This window comes from Grammomys surdaster, unplaced genomic scaffold (assembly GCF_004785775.1).
Source record: "Grammomys surdaster isolate TR1022 unplaced genomic scaffold, NIH_TR_1.0 165, whole genome shotgun sequence".
Lineage (NCBI taxonomy): Eukaryota > Metazoa > Chordata > Mammalia > Rodentia > Muridae > Grammomys > Grammomys surdaster.
In genome coordinates, this window is record NW_021604613.1 from 9,755,778 (window position 1) to 9,778,768 (window position 22,991).

The window sequence follows — 22,991 nt, forward strand, 5'->3', positions numbered from 1 at the left end:
TCTCTCTCTCTCTCTCTCTCTCTCTGTGTGTGTGTGTGTGTGTGTGTGAGATAGCTGGTTGGAGAACTGATCTAAGAAGTTGGGCCAGTAGTTGAGGATTCTTGGGAAGCTAGAAAATAATAATGTTTTCGACCAAGATAAGAGAAAGGTAGTTTAATAATTTCTCTTTGTTAAAGGAAGCAACATAGACTTGTGTGGTTAAAAATTAGATGGGCTATCCAATGATAGAAAGAAAATGAAGTCTATAATACTTTGATTTAGAAGTTGCCATGATTGTTCAGAGTATTATGGTATTAATTTTGTAAAGTGGGCAGTTCTTTTCCCCATTAATGTCATTCTGTTTCTAACAGAGAGGATGTAAGACGAACGCTGCATCTCAATCATTTTAAGTGTAAAGTGCACCTAATCTTATTCTTTAGCAGACCTCTCGACCGTTCTCATCTTGCAGTTCTTAAACTCTATACCTACTAAAGAGTTCCCTGTGTTTCTCCTCAGCTCAGGCCCTGGCATTGATGGTTCAGGAAGTAAGAACAACAGTAGACAAGTGGGATCTTAGGAACTGAAAGCTTCTGCTCACCAAAGCAAAGAGTCAATCAAGGAAGAGATCATCTGCAGAATGGGAGACAGTCTTTGATAACTATACACCTGGCAGAGGATTAATAGTCAAAAACATACAAAGGTTCAAAAAACTAAACAAAGAAAGACATAACACAGTAAAAATAAGCTGAAGAGCTGAGCAGAGAGTTTTCAGCAGAAGAAACACAAAAAGCCAATAAATATTTTTGAAAAGATACTCAATGTTCTCAGCCACGGAGGAAATGAAAATTAAAGCTATTTTGAGATTGTGTCTCACCACGGTTAGAATGTCCATCATCAAGGAAACATGACAACCCAGAATGGTGAGGATATCACTGTTGATAGAAATAGAAATGGTGTAGCCACTATAGCAATGGGGAGGCTTCCGTAAAACTAAAACTACATCTTCCACATGACTCAGTGATTCCACTCCTGGGAATATCCCCAAAGGACTATTTCCCACTGTGGAGATGCTTGCACATCTATGTGTGTTGGTGCCCTATTCAGAATGTCAAGGATATGGAATCAAATGTTCATCATTAGTTGACTAGATAGTGAAAAGGTGGTACATATGGATACTGGAATTTTAATCACTTGAAAAGAAAACAAAATTGTGAAAATTTTAGGAGAATGAGTGGAGCTAGAAAATATATGGGCTCAGGTAACTCAGGCTCAGAATGACAATGCATGTTTACTCTCAAACATGATCATGTCATAGCTTCTAATTCTAACACATTCTCTCTCTCTCTCTCTCTCTCTCTCTCTCTCTCTCTCTCTCTCTCTCACACACACACACACACACACACACACACACACACACACACACATAAACTTACGTTGTGGCACAGGTGCATAGAGCCCAGGAAACTAAAAAGGGTGTTTGTGTGTTAATTTCTTAAAAATCAACTCGAATATATACTACTGCTTACCAGAGGTCAGATAATGGATACTTGAGCATAAAAGTATTAAGTTCTAGTGTTTTGCAGAACAGGGAGGGCACTATAGTTAACAATAACCTATTTAATAATAATAAATATCATCTAATAAATAGACAAGAGTTTGAAGACTGCAAACTCAGAGTAATGATAAAGTGATGAAGATGTTAGTTACCTGAGTTGAACACCAGCAGTTGGCGGTTTGGTAGCATTGCATTTGGAGCTTGCTTTGAAAATTGCAGGCATTTTATGTATACTAATTCTATCATCCATGAGCATAGCACACTTTTTCATTTATGTATATTTTCTTATATTTGCTTTAGAAATTTTTTTAGCGTCCACTGTACAAGTACTTCACATACACCCACACCCACGTTAAGCTTATTCCTATGAATTTCATCCTTTTTGATGCTATTCTAAATGAAATGGTTTATATTCCTTTCTGGGTTATCTGAGTATATAAAAACCTCCAAGGAATTTTGAATTCTAGTTTTATAACTGATAATATTGCTAATATATTTGTCTAACCAGTTATTTGGGGTTTTCATGTCATTAGACCTGACATTATGAACAGAGATAGTTTTACTTCTTTCCAACATGTAGTATTTTATTTCCTTTTCTTGTCTAATTGGTCTGACTAGAACTTGCAGTGAGGTGAATAGTAGCAGAGACAGTGGGTGTTACTGTTTGCCTCCTGCCCATGGAGTAAAAGCCGTCAGCCTTATTTTGTTGAGTTATATTAACAACAGGCCTTTTGTGTATAGTTTCTTATGTCTGGGAACTTAGCATTCATTGATCTTAGCTATGAAGCGAATGTCTCATAGATAGCGTAAAGTTAGGTCTGGTGGGTTTTTTTTGATCCTTCAGCAATCCATTAATAATCTTTAATACATTTCGTTAAGGCAGTTACCACGATGGAGAGAAATTCCTGTTGCCTGTCATTGTTTTTTGGTTTGCATACAGATTTTGTTTTCTGGGGTTGTTTTGCCCATTTCTCCCTGTCTATCATCTTCCTTTGTGTCTCATTACTTTTCTTGTCATGACAGGGTTTGACTCCCATTGTAGTGGGTTTTTTTAAATGTATATTCTATAAATGTCTTCACTGAAATTTTATTAAGGATATTAAATAATTATAAAATTCTTATGATAATTTAAAACTGGTAACAACTATGATAACACATCTTGACATCTCTGTTCCCCCCTGCATTATGTAATGGGTGGCACAGGTGACCTCCTTTTATGCCACACATTTATAATTAGTTTTCATGTTTGCATTTTTATAATGGGCTTTGATATGCTTGGCTTGGCTGTTTACCCGAGGTGCAAGCATCTTTTAACTGGTTTCTGGATTTCTCACTGAGGGATTTGTCCTGTTTGTCAGGGAAGGATACTCTGAGCATTCTATTCTGCCATCCTTCTGCCTCCACTCCTACTCTTACTGAGGATTGTAATTGTGTTACACTGTGTGTGTTATGGTTTTGAACACTATCAAGATGGCCTTTTTTCTCTCAAGGTTTACTTCATAGATATATTCCCTTAACTGCCATCTGGGATTCACTTTGGAGTGAGTCTTTCTACAAGGCTCTAACCAAGTCTGATTTCTGTAGGACACTGACTAGACTTGTGCTGGGAATTGTCTTATGTCAGTCAGCCACAGCTTAACTGAAAGTCTTAGGAAAATCTGGGCAAGCCTTCCACAGGTGGTCTGCATTTAAGGCGGACATGAGTGGTGATTAGACCTATAGATAAATAGGGAGAGCGGCTGTGAGGACGTGTGTGACATTCATCAGTGTTCAGTGGCAGTAAACAGCACAGCTGGATGTGAAGCACACAGAGAGTTTACCCTATCATCTGTGTATAGCTGGAGCAAATAAAAACAGTATTTTACATGAACATTAAACTTTTTCTTCCCAGTATGCACATGCAAAAATTTGGAATGGCAGATTATTATTTTTTAGTATAAGAAGTTCTTCTTTTGTGTTATATGTGGTCAGGTGAGTGTGTGAGACTGTAATGTTCCAGACTCTGCTTTCCTCCTGACTATAGCACTTGCTTCTGATTCTTCTTCTTTGTTTCAATCCGTCCCTATTTCTAAGTTAAACTAGGTAGAAGAGCATAGAACGTTCCTGGAAATGCATCTCGGTATGTTCTTCACAGAGATAATTTGTTGGCCTTTTAACTTCTGGGAAAGCAGCATCATAGCCTGCAGCTGAGGACAAGCTGTGGCTTGCTGGTGCACTGTTTAACTGAGGCAGGCAACTTTAGTTTGAATGAAAAGAGACTTGAATTTCAAAGACATATAGTAGTGTGTTAGGTAAAAGCTTAATTCTGAAGGACACCAATGAGCATTCCAAGTGTATGGGGGAAGATGCCCATGAGGCCTCAACCCTACACATAGGACTACAGGCAACTGAGAAAAGCTGGGAGTGAGGCAAACCTCCCCATGGAAGGGCACACCAATTGGTTTTCCAGTGCTAAACGGTCAGCCCTGAAAACATACATACAAGTAACATTGTATAAACCATCAGGTTATACTTAGAAGTCTCTCTCTCTCTCTCTCTCTCTCTCTCTCTCTCTCTCTCTCTCTGTGTGTGTGTGTGTGTGTGTGTGTGTATAGCAGTTGAGGAAAATGAAGCCATAAATTTGGAGCAAAGCAAAGAGGAGTATATAAGAAGGTTTGGAGGAAAGAAATGGAAGAGAGAAATGTGGTTAAAATACAATCTCAGACAAGATCAGTTCTGGTTCAAGTGTTAGGCTGCCTAAGTTCAAGTACAGAGTTCTCTGTTTATTCTCCATGCACCCTTCCTTGGCCAAGTTTTTCCTATGACCATCATTTTCCTCTTCTACAATGTGGGCACAGTGGTAGGAGTTTTGTTTCCAGTTCCATGCACTGCTCCTTATGAAGGAATCCTGGGACACCTTGAGCAGCTCAGGTAGGCAATGGTTCCTTACCATCTTTGTCATAGGTGAACCCATTGTTGATGTTCTTTTACAATGCAGAGCGTCTTCTGCTGAATGATAATTGATGCTGGCTGTATAATGAAGAACATAGTGAGCATCTATAGTCTATATTAAGCAGTGTGTTGGTGCTTGTGTCTATTGCATTGGCTGTTACTCATGCTTAAAGCACGGAAGCCTCAATTTTGAATACATCTGAAAGCACTTTTTATAGTAGCGATGCTTAGAATGTATGTGCGCACATGTGTGTGTGTGCATATGTGTGTGTGTAAATGCATATGATTTTTCACTGAGCTCATTTTACAATCCCATGATCAGATCTTTTAAAAATCATGATGAATTATAGGCACTAAGAAAAATATCTTTCTTTGGTAAAGGTGCTATAGTTTTGACTTGTAGATTTTTAAAGAGTCCTCAAGTGTTGAGAGTGTTGATATGCCTTAGATAATGTAAAATAGTGACTGATGTGGGGGCTTGGGGCAAGGAAGATGAGCAGTACTGGCTGGCAGCAGTGCCTTTGAAGTTCTGGCTGATCAATAGAGTCTTTCATTTCTAGGGTCAAGGTGGTAACAGCCAATTAATAGGAGAGCAGGCTGGAGGAAGAGTAAAAGATCCTTAGACTCACTCGACTTGTGCTGTTTACAAAAAGCAAACTGGTTTTGTGTGAGAAAACGACTTTCTTCCAACTTGAAAGCACAGACAATGAGCTTCCATTGACACTCAGTCTTTGGTCCTGTGTGGTCTCCTCTCTTCTAAGAAGGCCATGTGCCAGCTGCCATGTTCTGGGCAGCTATACAGAGACTGTAGCCTTAGCCTTGGAGTGGTGCCTTGTGGTAACTGGTAGTTCTGAATTCAAGTCCAGGCTGTGACTTTTTAATTGCTTGACCAGATTGAGTTAGTTCAACTCCCAGGATTTACGTCTAGATTCCTTTACTCTGAGCTAAATCTCTCTTGCAGAGTTGTATGGGACTTAATCAGATAGCCACATTGCCCGTTGGACAGAGCCTGGCACACAGGTGGTTCTGCAGACTCAACTGAAAGCACTCATGTTTACAAACCTCTGGACCAGGCCCTTCTTTGGTGGTTTCTTTTGAAAGTCTTATTTCTCTAGGCTTTGGTGAGAGTCTTGAAGGAGAGACCCATTTCACAGAGGTGTTTCTGTTCCACTTTACTCTGATGAACCTCAGAACTTTTACATTCTCAGTCTTCCTTAACATGAGGAATCCAGGAAGACATGAAGATATGTTTCTACTCTGGTAACTTGTACATGCCTATTTAGCACATGCCTAAAGACAGTGCAAACTCACCTCATCAAACCCTGGTGTATGGGCTGATGCCTTGGATTCTGGCCAAATTTAAACAGATGCCTTCTTAAAGGGCCTTGAATTACTTTAGTCTTCAAACTTACTAAAAAGCAGAGCACTTGTTTATGTTGAAATACTGAAGTAGGTCCAGGTTGGTTGTGTGTAGGGCTATTCCTTTGGGTCCCTAAATCTTCAGAGGCTGAGTTACACATTGTGATGGACTGCTTCCAGAATCTGTTACTTAACTACTATACATAAGAGAGGAATCGGGGCTAAGACAATGGCTCGATTGCTATGCCAGTGTGACAGCTTGAGTCTGATGCCTCAAACCCACAAAAAAGGTCAGGTGGCACTACTTTAATCCCAAAATTAAGAATGCAAAGACATGTGGGTGCCAGGAGCTCTCTGGCAAGTTAAGTGGCCACGTCTGCCACCCACAAGGAGGTGAAAGACTCTTGTCTCAAAACACCAGGTAGATGGCTCATTTGGAATGTCACCTGACTTTGAACTTTCACTTTCACATGTAGGCACATGGACAATTCCACATGCACCCGCATAAGCATGTACATGTGCCCGCACACACAGTGAAATAGAATATAGAGGAACCAAAGTAACATCTTCTACATGATAATCAGTGAAAGAACTGAGTGGGTACTTTTTTCTGTATCTTTGCATAATCCTAAGATTTCTAAGCCAACATTTAGCTTTCTCCTAATATAACTAAGATTTGAACTAGCTCTATAGTTGCACTAATGATGTTTGACTTACTGATTTTTCAGTCTAAAGGCTTTTTGCTTCTGGCAATATTGTTCCTAATGTATTGTGAGTAATGTTGTTCAGAAAGATGAATTCTGTTCTGAGAAATTCTAATGCAGAGCATATATTTACAAGTTTATATGCATTCCCCGAGCAACACTGGGAAAATATCCAATGGTAAGCCTTTGTTCACATGTGTGCTGAGTGCTGCTGTGGACTGTGCATTTCAAAGACAAGTATGAGTCTGTCTTTGCTTTGAGACATTTCAATTACCTGTTACATGGGAACTTTATTTCTTAAACACTTACTAAAGAGATCAAATGGTTTATATTAATACCTCTTTTATGTTCTAGATAAATAAATTTTCTTAATTAGCTTAGTTGTATTATTTATAGTGGCTTTAACATAACTCCTAATGATAGTACCATAACTGTAAGACCACTAAATACAGTCTTTAAAGTTTCATGTGTATGCTTGAATGCCCTTGAGGGCCAGGAGAGGGTGTTGGGTATCTTGTAGCTTGAGTTATAAGCAGTTGTTGAGAATATGGGTGCTGAAAACTGAACCTCTGTCATCTGGAAGAGCAGAAAGAAGTCTTGGCAACTGAGCAATCTCTCCAGTCCAATGTGTGTGTGTGTGTATATACGTGTGTGTGTATACATGTGTGTGTATATGTGTGTGTATATGTGTGTGTATACATGTGTGTGTATATGTGTATGTATATGTGTGTGTGTAAGTGTGTAGGCATGTGTATAGACATGTGCGTAGATATGTGTTTGTATGTGCACATGTGCGTGTGAGAGGTGCTGGTGATGAGTCCAGGGCCTTGCACATACTAGGCAAATACTTTACTAGATAAGTCTCATTCCCCAGCTCCTTTGAAGCTATTTGTCCTTTGGCTATTTTCCACTGTGAGGTACAGTTAACATTTGAGGTTTTAAATTCAGCTTGATGTTTAATTAGATTCATTTGTTTCAGGTTTTTAAAATTTTACTTTAGGGATTGTTTTAGCTTTTTTCTTTTTAATAACTAAAAGTTGGTATAGTTTAAAATTAAAACAAAAAACCAATATATTTGGAGAATTTATTCCTGTCCACCTTCTATTTCTATTTTAAAATCTCTGTAACCAGGAAGACTTCCAGTGGAGGGACTGGGACAATAACCCAGACACAAAGCCTTCGACCCACAACTTATCTTGCTTACAAGATGTGCAGGGGTAAAGATGATACATCAGTCATGGGAGTGGCCAACCAATGGCTGGTCCAACTTGAGACCTATGCCATGAGAGGGAATCCACCCCTGACATTGTTGATGATATTTTGAGAGACCGGAACATAGCATAACCATCATTAACCCATAGGGACTCACAGAGACCGAACAGCTAACTAATGTAGGAGTGACCTAGGCTCTCTATACATATGTAACAGTTGCGTAGCTCAGTCTTCATGTGTGACTCCTAACAGTGGAAGCAGGACCTGTCTCTGACTCTGTTGCCTGCCTTTGGGACCCTTTATTCCTACTGGGCTGTCTCATTTAGCCTCAATAGGAGATGGTGCATCTAGACCTTCTGCACTTGACATGCCAAAGCTGGTTGATATCCATGGGAGGCCTCCTTTTTCAGAAGTGAAAGGGAGGAGAAGTGGAGGGGGAAGGGGAGGTGGGAGGGAAGGACTGGAAGGACAGGAAGGAAGGGGAAACTGCAGTCGGAATGTAAATTAATGAATTATTTAATAAAATTTTTAAAAATATTTTTTATTTTGTTGGGTTTTTGAAAGTATAAGCCAATATATTAAATAAGCATATGAATATTCATGCCTAAGCTTATTCTTAATCTGTTTTACGTAAATGTAAACTCTGAACATATTGTTCTAGATTTTTTGTTTTTCATGTAATTGTAGATTCAAAAATCATTCTCATTCTTTTATTAGCTGTGTTGTGGCCATGCTCTCTGGTTATTTAATATTGTATTCATTAGATTGCACACTGGTAGATAAATGGTTTGTCATATCAGACTGTAAATAATATTCTCCATGTGGGAAGGGAAATGGACTGGTAACTGAGTTCTCTATCTGTCTTATTGGTTGGTGCTACAATTCTTCACCATAGACTAATCCCTAAGACAAAAACATTTTCTGAGTATGAGTTTCACGTTTGCAATTAGGGCCCAGTTCTGACAAACAGTAACATTCCACACTTCTGCAGTCAGTGTGGTTGCAGGGTCCTATCACTATAACAAAACACTGGAGTTAGCTGAGAAAGGGGAAAGGCTTTGGCTCCCACTTGTTGGAGATTCTAGTCCATTATTGGTTGCCTTGAGCTATTGGTGTTAAAGCAATGGACCATGGTAAGGAATGCATGACATTAATGACATTGTATGCTTCATCACTAGGGAATAAAAGAGAGAGGAGGAGGATGGAGCACCAAACTTTGAAGCCTTTACAGGGGCCTTCAGATAAAACGTTATGGCAATGGCCTATACTGCCAGGGTAATGCCCTTCATTCCCCATACCCTAATCACCCACGAAAGCTCCTTAGTAAGTGTTAAGAATCCAGAATGTGAGTGTCTAGGGAGTGGAGATGATCCCATCTGTTCTGAAAATTATATTTTAGTTTGCAATGGAATTATTTGTTGTTTCTTTTTGGTCACAAGTTTGCCATTTGAGAGACTTTCAAAGGACATTTATTTTTAAATCCCCGAACACTGAAGTGTGGAAAGGCCACCAAGTGGTGCATATATTGGTTTCATGGCTTCCTGCACTATTTGCCATTGTGTCCTCTCGGGAACAAAGGGTTGTGTTAGCAAATACGTTTGGGGAATGTCTACTTAAATAAGTTCGTTGATTGTAACATTGCTCATACCATGCAAGTAACTTCTCAAGGTGAGTGCATAAAGATTGCTCTTTTCCATATAGACTCTGATGAAGCCTGTTTTTCATGGAGCTTTTTTGGGGGAAGCTGTATGTAATGGTTATACTTTTTGTGATTTTGAATGATTTAGAGAGTGTGCTGGAGGGAGACTAGTAAACTAGTGAAGCCATCATCAAAAATAGTGTGTATATTTCTTAAAAACTTGAAGATAAATGTACTATGTGCTCCAGCACATCTATTGAATGCATATGCAAGAGAAATAAAATCAGTATGTCATAGGGGTGTTTTAGCTTCCTCATTTATTGCAAAACTGTTCACAATAGTCAAGATACAGAGCCAATCTAAGTGTCCATGAGAGTATGGGTGGGTCTTGGCAAGGTGGAATGTTTACATAGTATAATAGTATTTTGCTTTTAAAAAGAAGGAAAGCCTATTATTTGTGACAACACAGATGAATCCAGAGGGCATTATGCTAAGTGAAAGAAGCTAGGTACAGAATGGAAAATAGTATGACTGTGTTTTTAACACAGTTTTGTCTATAATTAAAGAAAGGTGATAGTGGGAAAGTTGTTTGTTACTAGGAGATGGTGCCAGGGAAATTGGGAACACAGAATTGGCCAAGGACATAAAATATCAGTTAGACCAGAGGGGTAATGTTTGAAATACCAAGATGGCTAAGTTAATAGCAATATATTATATGCTTGAAAATATCCAAGAGAGTATGCTTTTAGTGTCTCTCTCCCTCCACAAACTGATAAGTATGTTCGTGTGCATGTTAATTAGTTCAGTTTTGCCACTGAAAAATGTATACGCATGCTAAACATCACATTGTACACTCTCTATTATTCAGTTGTATCAGTCATTAGAAGTGATAAAAGGATAGAATGAATATTAATGGAGAATTCTGTGTAATCCAAATATCTAAATGATATTCAGTTTGTGATTTAGTTAGTAGTAATACACTTCCACTAGTCTAATTTTAACAATTTTAATGTCTTCATGTAAAATGTAAACATTCAGGAAAGCTGAAAGAAGAGAGTAATTGATAACAATTATTAGAAAACAAAAAGTTAAAAGTAAAAGACATTATACTTACAAACATGAAATGCATAGACATACACATTAAACAGAAAACCACCAGTGTAAACTGCTCCCCCCCCCTCGACCTCATTATGACTTGACTTTTAAGGAGAAAGTCATTACCTTAGTTACTGTTTTGGTGCTGTGAAGAAACATCATGACCAAGGCAACTCTAATAAAGGATAGCATTTAATTGGGGCTGGCTTACAGTTCAGAGGTTCAGCCCATTATCTTTATGGCAGGAAGTACGGCAGCTCCTAGGCAGACATGCTGGGGAAGCAGCTGAGAGTTCTACATCCAGATTCACAGACAGGAGGCAGAAAGAAACACTAGGACTAGTTTGAGCTTTTGAGACCCCAAAGCCCACCTCCTATGACAAGGCCATACCTCCTAATAGTGTCACTCACCAGTGACCAAGCATTGAGCCTATGGGTGCCATTCTTATTGAAACCACCCCAGTCATCTTCTGGGTCATGCATGATTTCAGTGGGAATGAAGGTTGGCTTGCCCCTGCCTTCCTGATCAGGTGTCCTGGGTGAATGAGTTCTGGCTCCAGGTGGCAGCTCTTTTTAGTGTTAGGGCTCTTGTAATCAAAATCCCCACAGGGAGATTTATTCTGTTTTCAACTAAACAGAAAAAAGGAATATGTACCTTTTATTGATAATTCTTATTGAGTTGTTTTTCTTCTTGACAAGAGTAAAACTAGTTATCTTTCATTTGACATGGGAAGGGAAGAGAGACATCATCAAGGTTTTGCTATGCCAGCTTTCTTGTGACTCTGTCACTGTCGATCTTTCTCTTCCCAAGGACAAATGTATTAACTGCCTTCTTTCTTATCAGGCTCTCCAGGGTTTGATGTTGTGGGCAGTTACAAAAGCAAGTTTACACAAAGTGTTTTAATTTGGGCTTCTCTCCTCTTTGCCTTTCACAGAACATACATTTTAAGTTTAAAGAGAAGAGATTTCAAACATATGCATCATGATTCCCAAACATACTAAAATTGAACATAATGCACTCATATATGCTGAGTAAATGAACACACAAGTGGATGACAGTTCCTCACTTGGTATATGCACAGTTCATCAATAAAAGAGTGATAAGGTTGAGTTCATTATTCACAGTGGGCTCATGATCTTCCAGAACTCTCTGATGCAGAGGCAATGAGTAATTCATCTTCAGATAGACTCTCTTCTGGGAGGCAGTGGGTGCTAAGGCTTCTCTAGTGGCTCTATAACCTAATTAATTTTGTAACGCCTCATTGCTTGCTTCTAGCCATGTTTACATCCAACACTTGAATATCAGATTTATTTATTTTTCTGCCATATCAAACTCAGTAAACATAACTGCTTTGGAGAGTGTTCTAGTTTGTTTTTCTGTTGCTGTGATAAACATCTTAACCAAAAAACAAAACAAAACAAAACCAATCAACCAACCAACCAACCAAACAAACAAACAAGGAAAAAAACAAAAATAAAAACAAACCCCAAAACCTTGAGGAGGAGAGGGATTTCGTTTCACCTCACATTTTCACATCACATCCATTATTTAGGAGCGTCAGGGGAAGGGCGCTCAAGCAGAATCCTTGGAGGATGCTACTTTTTGACTTGTTCTCTGGCTTGCTCAGCTACCTTTCTTATATAACCCACCCCCACCTCCTGGGAATAGTACCTCACTCAGTGAGCTGGGCATTCCTACAGCCCTTGTCAGTCAACACAGACTCCCATAGACACGGCCACATGACTTATAGGCTTGTGCACAGGTCTGATAGGCAAGTTTTCTTTCTTTTTTTATTGGATATTTTATTTATTTACAATACAGATGTCATCCCTTTTCCACATTTCCCCTCCCTATAACCCCCTATTCCACCCCTCTCCTCCTTTATGCTTTTATACCCTTTTGATTTCATGCATGTATTAAAGTCAGTTCTAGGTTGAGGGTCTAGAAATACAATAGATACAAATAGTCAAGGAACAAGCAAGACAATAAACACAAATAGTCAAAGAAAAAGCAAAGCATTAAACCCAATTACACGAGCACTCCCATTATCATTGTTTCTAAGGGCTTATCAGGATGACCAAAGTATCTGTGCCTACTTCCCTGTCCTAGCCCAAGGTCATTTTCATGTCTGAAGTCTACTTCCTTGTTCTAGCCTAAAATTTAGATTCTTGCCTGAGATTACTTCTTTGTTCTAGCCTGAGATTTAGATACCTACCTGAAATTATTTATTTGTTCTAGCTTAATGTCAGATTCCTGCCTGAAGCCTTACTTGTCCTTGGCCAATGTCATATTCCTGCCAAGCAGCCCATTTCCTTGTCCTTGGCCCATGTCAGATTCTTGCCAAGCAGCCCCAAAGGTTCTCCACCGCTTACCCTTTTTTTATTTCATTAACAAGACTGAGCCTGTCTTAGGTCATTCTGAAAATAATGCCTTCCTTACACATCATGGAATATACATTATCAAAAGCAATGTACTTATGTCTTAGGTTGGTAAGGCCTTGTGCAGAATCTTACCCGTCCTTGGCTTGCTAGCCTATTAATTTAATAACTCTGTCTGGGGTTCCATTTTCAGGTTCAAGCCATGTACTTGGCTGCCAACATGTTGATGTTGTTGAAGAAAAGCTTTCACACAATGGGCAAGGATAAAAATATTCCCAGGACAAAAAGGGCTAGTGTGATCAAGCTATATATGGGAGGCAAGTCTTCTATTGAGGTTTCTTCTTCTCAGGTGACTATAGGTTGTGTCAAATTATTAATAAAAACTAACCAGGTCAGAGAGTAACAGAAAATTTTAGTGTCATCCTAAAAACCACTTAAAAATTAAAACAATATTTTGTATATGGAAATATGATTTACTTACTTAAAAATATATGTTGAGGTTTGGTCTGTTGCTATGTATTGTAATGCTAAATTCTGTACCTGAAGGTCTAGGCCTATGAGTGACTTCTCATATTTACAGGCTTTTGTTGTACAAATTTTGTTCCTTAATTTAAAACTATTGTTTAAATAAAATTTGCTATAGTTAATTACTCAAGGGATTAGTGGTAGCTGGGCATTGAGTTATCTAGTTGGGGGTGAAGGAGAGAGAGAGAGAGAGAGAGAGAGAGAGAGAGAGAGAGAGAGAGGGGAGAGACAGAGACAGAGAGAGCAGAAGGAGAAGGAGGAAGAACAAGGAGAAAAGAGGAAGCCACCACAAGGTGAGATGGACCATGAGCACATGGCCAGGAGAAACAGCAAGTATTTGGGGTACACTGCTGGGGAGGTAGCCAGGCCAGTGGTTATCCCCCAGTAATTATCAAGGTCAAATGTAATAACCATAGTCTGAGTCTCATTTACTTGTGAGCTAAACTTAAGTTGGTTGTACCATAATATTATAACATGATACTTCTTTTAATCTTAGAGAAATTCATTTATGTATATAATGTATTTCGAATATACTCACCCCTTACTCCTTCCCATAGATCTATGGGGAGGACCTATTACCCAGCTTTCATTTCCTCTTTGTGTCTTTTTTAATTCCCAGTGAGTCCTGATTGCACTGCTCATAAACTTCATGATGTGGGCATCCACTGTAGCTCTCATTTACCTGACCCTTTCTTCAGCCTTATTGTCAGAAGTTGTATGTTTCCTGTAGTGGGAATGAGATTTGTATTGTTTGGGTCTAACTTGCTGCAGTGACAGGAGGTTTTGTGTACTGTCTCTACCTCTGAGGAATTACCAGAGTACAGGGAAAGCAATTAGACAAATGTTATAGCTTATAGCTGAGCTTGAAACCACCAGCTCAAGTGCAGGCTGGCAGAGCCTCTGAGGCACTGATAGAGAGGTGGAATCCTTTTAGCCATGCTCCCCGTTTCCTTGCTGTTGCCAAACTATAAACAGGGTGTGTGTGTGTGTGCATGTTGCTTTGATATGTTTTTATTTTTGAGACTTTCGTGCAACATATTTTGATCATACTCATTCCCCTTACCCAGTTCCTCCCAGAGCTCCTCCTTCTTCCATATCCACCCAACTTCTCTCTCTTAAAAAGGAGATCAGTTAAATGTGTGTTGGCTGACTGCTCCAGCTGCCCTGGAGTATGACTGTTTCTTTGCTCTATTGTAGAAAATGAATTCCCCTCACCCAGAAGCAATCAAATGTCAATAGCTCCTTGGGTCCTGTTCACCTCCAGTTCTTCCTGACAGGATTTTGTGTGTCTTCAGCTTGTGCAGATCTTATGTGTGCTGTCAGGATGACTATACATGCATATGTGCAGCCATCCTTCTGTGCCAACAAAAGTCTGTTTCCCGGAGCTATTCACCACCTCTGGCATTTACAGTCTTTCTGTCCCCGCTTCCACACAGACCTCTGAGCCTTGAGGGAATGATATATATAGACATCCCATTTAGGGCTGGCATTCCAAACTCTTATTTTGTGCATATTGACCAGTTCATGGCCCCCCAGGGGAAAATCTATGACTATTATTCTGCCAAATGAACATGAAATGAAATGACTCTTGATGATATTCCTATAGCCATAGATCAGTGCATTGCCTTCATCAGAGAAGCTTCTTGTAGTAAATGGAATTAACACAGAGACTGACAACATTCTGTCACCCCACATCCCCAAATTACTGATAAGTAAAAGGTTCTTTTCAATTTTGGAGAAGGCAGATAAGGTTTAGAAAGCAGAAAAGGTAGCCATGGGGTTTTTAATAGCCATTCCCTCTTTGAATGGACTTCATGTAGTTACTGACTTTGTACATACTTTCACTGACTACAAGCTATACTACGGTGGTATTAATGCCACTAATACCATTTACTCAACACTGAGTGCTTGATGCCATGTACCTGCTTTGTACTGTGTACTTTGTCTTAAAAGCTCGATATGAGAAATGCTGTCTTATTGTTTTAGACTAAGACAACTGCAGTTTACTGAACTTGGCCAGTTTTGGGGACATAGGCAGGTTAACCCAGTTAATTCAAGCGCAAAGCGGAATTCTAAACAGCATGTTTTCTACTCCATTGTCATAGGCATGGTGAGTGTCTGACTAAGCTAGTCAGTTTTGTAACGGAGAGCAAGGCTTTCTACGGGGAAGCATGGGGTTGACCGAAGTTCCCTGGTATTGACTCTTTTTAGGTTTTACTTAATGGTGCAAACTTTGGTAAACTTAATGAAATGTCAGTTCCCAAATACAGCATCTTAAAAACATTTACGCTCATTCCTCAACCTGAGTTGCTTGTGTGATGTGATGATACATATCTTCTACTTTTTATGGTTTCTTTGTTATTTGATTTTTAAGAATGTAAGTTTTTCATGATGGATCAGTATTTTTAGGATTAACTCATCTGGGAATCAGGTATTGAATGGTTGAAGAAGTGAGAATTTCAGTTTGAAGCAGCACTTCAGTACTATAACCAGTGATTGTGTTTGTTTGTTTGAGACAGGATTTCCTCATTGTAACCATACGTAGCTATCCTGGACTCAGGGTAGACCAGGCTGGCCATGAACTCACAGAGATTTTCGTGCCTTTGCTTCCCAGTTGCTGCACATCACATGCATCTCTTCACACCTGTCAGACAGGGACTGCACATCACATGCATCCCTTCACACCTGTCAGACAGGGACTGCACATCACATACATCCATTGTTCTATTATCTTTCTTTACATCATCTTTTGAGTTTTCATTAGTCCATGTATGTCTTGTTCTTACAGACTGATTTTCATCTCATAGGCCCTCAATAAGTCCTTGTACTAGAAATAACCAAGTATTATGTGTTTCTATAACACTTGTGTCTCTACATATCTAAATGATAATTTCAAAATAGAAGATAATGATAGTATCAAAAATAACTTGAGGAAACAGTTTCCATTGCCTTGCCAAGGAAGATTTGCCCGCGGTCTCAGGCTGGATTTCATTTGTTGGCAGGTAGAAAGAATCTATAATCAGTTCATGGAAAGCATATTTCTGTATATATGTTTAGGCAGAGAGAAAATACTGACCCTGTTGTTGGAATAAAAGGAAGAGTTAATGAGAGAAATTTCTTTGTGGTCTCTATGACAGTTTTATCATACACACACTCCCACCCCACACAAGAAAAAGCCCAACAAAAAGCAAAACCAATTATTTTCTAAGAACAAACTTGCTTGTATGCTAACACACTGAAAACCCATCAATTTATTTTCTTTTTCAAAAATCAAAAGCCAAAAGAAGTCAGCCTTTAAATATTTGGACATTTTTCTCCAAGATACTGCTGTGCTAGGCAAACATTGGCATTAACACTTCTGAAGAAGGTTCAAAATGAAAGAGAAGATTTGCAAGCTTCCTTCCAATTACTGTGCTAATCAATCACCATTTTAATTAAAATTTCCTTGGGTCTGCGGCAGGAGATTGCCCAGGAAGACAGAGTAAGATTGTGTCTGCCTCTTGCTTCCAGAAAGGCAAAAAGGTGTACAGAGAAATAGTCAGATAATATTGCTACTACTTAAAAAATGAACAGTTTGCTAAGAAAGTCAACCAAATACTGGTTGATTAACAATAGATTTTTGGTTAGTGCACTTCCTAGTCTATCACATAGATGTCTGTCTGGTTTGGGAACTGAATCCAGTGTGTGCTTGAATCCTACACTGACACATATAGAGATAACAGGATCTTGAGATGGGAATGACTTTTGTCAATGGCATTTTATTTGAAATCCCCTTTACTCTAGTCAAATAAAGAGCAACTTCAAAGATTTTGTACAATCTAATGTTTTACCTAGCATCTTCATCATCTTGTGTAGACAACAAAGTAAGAAGGTGAGGGAATGCACTTCTCCTCTTGGACCTAAATTACCACAGTAGGAGATCAGGAATTTTCTTTACTGAATCTATTGAAAGAACTGGGAATGGAGTTCCCCGAATTTTAGAAAACCAAATAGGGCCTCAGGCGATGTTCCATTCCTTTTAGTTTCCATGTCATGTTGTAAATTAGTTTTGTGAGAGAGGTAAAATTTGAATCTTGTTCACAGACAACAAATGAATTTTCATGGTGAAGACAAATTCAGAATCAAAATTTGGAAGATAAATACAAGCAAAGAAGGACTGGGAGCTACTCTGTGCATTTAACACAGGAAAACACCAGGAGCTACGTTAACCTTTCTTTGAGGTCTTATCATAATTAAACCCAGTCAGATGAAATGACCTGGCAAAGGCAGGCTCTCCTTACAAAGGCCCATTCCTTCTCTCAGGAGAAGCTTCATTTTCTAAAGAATTCCCCTTTTACTGGAAGAGCTGCTTCAGAATGGTCTGTGAAGATGGGGATAGAAGTATCAGGTGTTGTCAAGTGGGACAGAATGTACTGACCTTGGGGGAGCAGGTCAGCATAGTGTCAGACAATTGGGGGCAGCATCTGTATTTCTGTCCCGTGTGCCCACAATCCATATTCTCATACCCTACGTGTTGTTGAAGAAGCAGTCTCACATTAACTTTTATGTTGCTGCAATCAAAATACCAAGCAGACATAAGGGAGAAAGGTGTGCTTGGGCTCCCAGTTTCAGCAGGCCTTAGCTCATCATGGAAGGGAAGACGGTAGAGTGAGTATCTTATTCACATACTGGCAGATAGGAAACACAGAATAGTAGACAGGAACAAGGTGTACGTATGACCTTCAAGACATCCCCCTAGGAACCATCTTCTACCAGCCAGGAAATAGGCTCCACAGCTTTCAAAATAGTGGTACATACCTGGGTCTGAGCAGTCAGAACAAGGGGAAATTGCAGAGCCAAGCCGTACCAACCCTTAAGCCCAAGCTGCCAGTGACCATGAGCCTTTCCTGAGCCCATGTGCTTAACTTCATGCAGCTTTGCAAAGCATGGATTTCCTCATATGCTGGACATGTTCCTTAAATTCCCTAGCTCTCCTTTTGTTATTGGATGTTTTATTTACATTTCCTATGTTGTCCCCTTACCCCACCCCCCACCCACCCAGGAACCCCCTATCCCCTCACTCCTCCTCCTTCTTCTCTGTGGATGTAACTTCTATCTACCCCACACTCCCACCTCCCCACCCTCAAAATTCCCACCCCCTGGGGCGTCCAGCCTTCATGAGGTCAAGGTTCTCTTCTTCCACCTATGCCCAGCAGGGCCCTCCACTCATACTTATTCAGCTGAAGCCCTGGATCCCTCCCTAAGTGCTCCCAGGCTAGTGGTTTAGACCCTGGGAGCTGTGGTTGGTTGGTATTGTTGCTCTCCTCATGGTGCTGCAAATCCTTTCAGCTCCTTCAGTCTTCATTCTAACTCCTCCATTGAGAACCCCATTATCAGTTCAATGGCTAGGTGTGAGCATCTGCCTCTGAATATGTCAGACTCTTGAAGACCTCTGAGGAGACATCCGTATCAGGCTCTTATCAGCATGCACTTCCTGACTTCCACATCAGCATCTACCTTTGGTGACTACACATGGGATGGATACTCAGGTGGAATGGTCTTCAGACGGCCCCTCCTTCAGTTTCTGTCCCTCACTTTGTCTCCATATTTGCTCCCTTGAGTATTTTGTTGCTCCTTCTAAGAAGGACCGATTCACCCCCACTTGGTCTTCCTTCTTTATGAGCTTCATGTGGCCTGTGAGAGCAATTAGACAACAAAAAGAAGTCAAAGGGATACAAATAGGAAAGGAAGAAGTCAAAATATCGCTATTTGCAGGTGATATGATAGTATACTTAAGTGACCCCCAAACTTCCACCAGAGAACTCCTAAACCTGATAAACAACTTCAGCAAAGTGGCTGGTTATAAAATCAACTCAAACAAATCAGTAGCCTTCCTCTACATGAAAGATAAACAGACTGAAAAAGAAATTAGGGAAATGACACCCTTCACAATAGTTGCAAATAATATAAAATACCTTGGTGTGAATCTAACCAAGCAAGTGAAAGCCTTGTATGACAAGAACTTCAAGTCTCTGAAGAAAGAAATCGAAGAAGATCTCAGAAGATGGAAAGATCTCCCATGCTCATGGATTGGCAGGATTAATATAATAAAAATGACCATCTTGCCAAAAACAATCTACAGATTCAATGTAATCCCCATTAAAATCCCAACTCAATTCTTCACAGAGTTAGAAAAGGAAATTCTCAAATTCATATGGAATAACAAAAAACCCGGGATAGCGAAAACTAGTCTCAACAATAAAAGAACTTCAGGAGGAATCACCATCCCTGACCTCAAGCTGTACTACAGAGCAATAGTGATAAAAACTACCTGGTATTGGTACAGAGACAGGCAGGAAGATCAATGGAATAGAATTGAAGACCCAGAAATGAACCCACACTCCTATGGTCACTTGATCTTTGACCAAGGAGCTAAAACTGTCCAGTGGAAAAAGGACAGCATTTTCAACAAATGGTGCTGGTTCAACTGGAGGACAACATGTAGAAGAATGAAAATTGATCCATTCTTATCTCCTTGTACAAAGCTCAAGTCTAAGTGGATAAAGGACCTCCACATAAAACCAGATACACTGAAACTAATAGAAGAGAAGGTGGGGAAGAGCCTCGAATACTTGGGCACAGGGGAAAAGTTCCTGAACAGAACACCAATGGCATATGCTCTAAGATCAAGAATTGACAAATGGGACTTCATAAAATTGCAAAGTTTCTGTAAGGCAAAGGACACTGTCAATAGGACAAAATGACAACCAACAAATTGGGAAAAGATCTTTACCAATCCTTCATCTGATAGAGGGCTAATATCCAATATATACAAAGAACTCAAGAAATTAGACTCCAGACAACCAAATAACCCTATTAAAAAATGGGGTATAGAGCTTAACAAAGAATTTTCAACGGAAGAAACTCGAATGGCCGAGAAGCACCTAAAGAAATGTTCAGTATCCTTAGTCGTCAGGGAAATGCAAATCAAAACAACCCTGAGATTCCATCTCACACCAGTCAGAATGGCTAAGATTAAAAACTCAGGTGATAGTAAATGCTGGCGAGGGTGTGGAGAAAGAGGAACACTCCTCCATTGTTGGTGGGACTGCAAGATGGTGCAACCACTTTGGAAATCAGTGTGGCGGTTCCTCAGAAAATTGGACATAGCATTACCTGAGGATCCAGCTATACCACTCCTAGGCATATACCCAGAAGATGCTCGAACATATAACAAGGACATATGCTCAACTATGTTCATAGCAGCCTTATTTATAATAGCCAGGAGCTAGAAAGGACCCAGATGTCCTTCAACTGAGGAATGGATTTTAAAAAAATGTGGTATATTTACACAATGGAGTATTACTCTGCTATTAAAAACAATGAATTTGAGAGGTTCCTAGGTAGATGGATGGAACTAGAAATTATCATCCTGAGTGAGGTAAGCCAATCACAAAAAAACACACATGGTATTCACTCACTGATTATCGCATATTAGCCCAGAACCTTGAAATGCCTTGCCCTCCTTTTACATGACAGTTCCACTGCAGTTCCTCCTGTGAATCCCAGTCCCTGTTCTCTCCAATTGGCTTCTTAGGATCTGTCCTTTCCTGTCTCTGTGCATTCTTCTTCTTCTCTGGCTGAGGATTAGAACTGTCTGCAGGTCCACTCTCCTGCCCCGTACAATGTGTAGGTTTCTCCCCCACCTTCTCTCTCTCACACACACATACACCGGAAATATATGAAAGTTACAAACTCAGAATTTCTTTATAATTCAGTGTGTATTTTAGACACGAGGGCATTCTCTTGTAACAACTATAATTTAGTGATCAAAATTAATAGCAAAAGTATAATCAGCTCATTCAGACTTTACCATTTGTGTCTTTGGCGTCTTTTATAGAATGGGCTGATTTGGCATTGGTCATCCCTGGATAGCAGCTTGAATTTTGCTGTCTTTTAGTCTCTTTTTAACTTGAAGCAGTTCCTTGGTATTTCTTTGTTTTCCATGACCTTGGCATTTTTGAAGTGTACTTGACAATTATTTTGGGTTTGTCTGATGTTTCCTAATGATTAGATTTAGATTATATATTTTTTGGCAAGAATGAATACCAGAGAGATGTGTCTTATTTTTAGCATCTCACAGCAGGGCACAGTGATGTCTGCTGATGCCAGGATGTGCATTCACTGAGTTAGTGTATGATGTGACACGTTTCTAGACTGTAGTTACGATTATTGTTTTCTGGTGTAGTTCGGAACTACCTTATGGGGAGATGGTTTGAAGTTATAGAAAGAATCACATTTACTACAGACAATAACGGTCAGGTTTCTTTCTTTATTTGATTAATAGTTTGCAATTTTATACATGACTTCGTGATTTTTTCTCTCACCTTACTCTCGTTTATTTCTAAGTCATCCATGTTAGTCCCACTTCTCCTTACAGGTGCCTTTCTCACATTTATACCTTTTGATTCGTGACCTGATTTTAACTAAGACAGTCTGCTGGGCCTTGGGTTTGGAACCATTCATTGGATCCTGATGAGTGCACCATTTGATACACTAGTGAAGACAGCGAATCTCCTCCAGAATCAGTTGCCATTAGTTAAGCAGGGATGGGGAGAGTCCCCTGAGCCCACCCCGGTCCATGATTGGTTGCTTACATTCACTTGTTATTGACAGGTTTGGCCCATCTTGTGCAGGCCCAGTGCAGGCAACCACAGCTGCCGTGAGACCATGTTTGCAAAGGCTGTACCATGCCCTGAAGATACTAGTTCACGTCTCTTCTCTGTATCTCCCAACTCTTATAGTCTGAGGCTGTCTGGTTTCTTATTGTTGCAGAAAGAATTTTGAATATGGAAGACTGAATGAAAACATGGGTTTCCATTAGAGGTATTGATATGAGCTCATAGCTTTTGTTTTGGGTGGCTGTGGGTGTGTGCGTCTCTGCCACGTATGCATCGATCTCCTAGCTCTACCCTCTCAGAGAAGGATTAACATCTCAGTAGCAACGAACATAAAGAGTATCATTATCTCGGCTTCTGAATACTATTTTCATTTAAAACCAACCAAGTCATTTTAGCTAGGACAAGAAAAGGGCATGATAGGCATGGAATAGTTTATTTTACCAGAAGGCAAAGAAGTGCCACAGGGCACAAATATGCTAAAAGGATTCTGGAACTAGTTTCAAGGTGCTCCCACTAGGCAATCACAGGATAGCCTGAACATAGATGTAGATGGTGCCACAGCTGCAGCAAAATAAGAACCTCTGAGGCCATCCTGTAATAAATAATTATAAGGAAACATATAAAGGGAATGACCTTGTAATTATAGCACTTAACTCTAGAAGGAATGATTGAGAATCATTTTGGGATCTCAGTGGATTCTTTCCACTTTTATAACGTTGGATTTCCTGCCCAGATTCGGCCTCTCCCAGGCATTCACTCTCTAGCTTCCCACACTCAGTTCTCTTGATCAAGTGTAGCAGTAAATATTTAAACCCATAGGAGCTCCTGGTGGCTGGTTGTGTGCTTCACTGCTGCCTGCCACAGATGCTCTGGATCTTGAACAGCAAACACAAACACACACACACACACACACACACACACACACACACACACACACACACACACATACACATA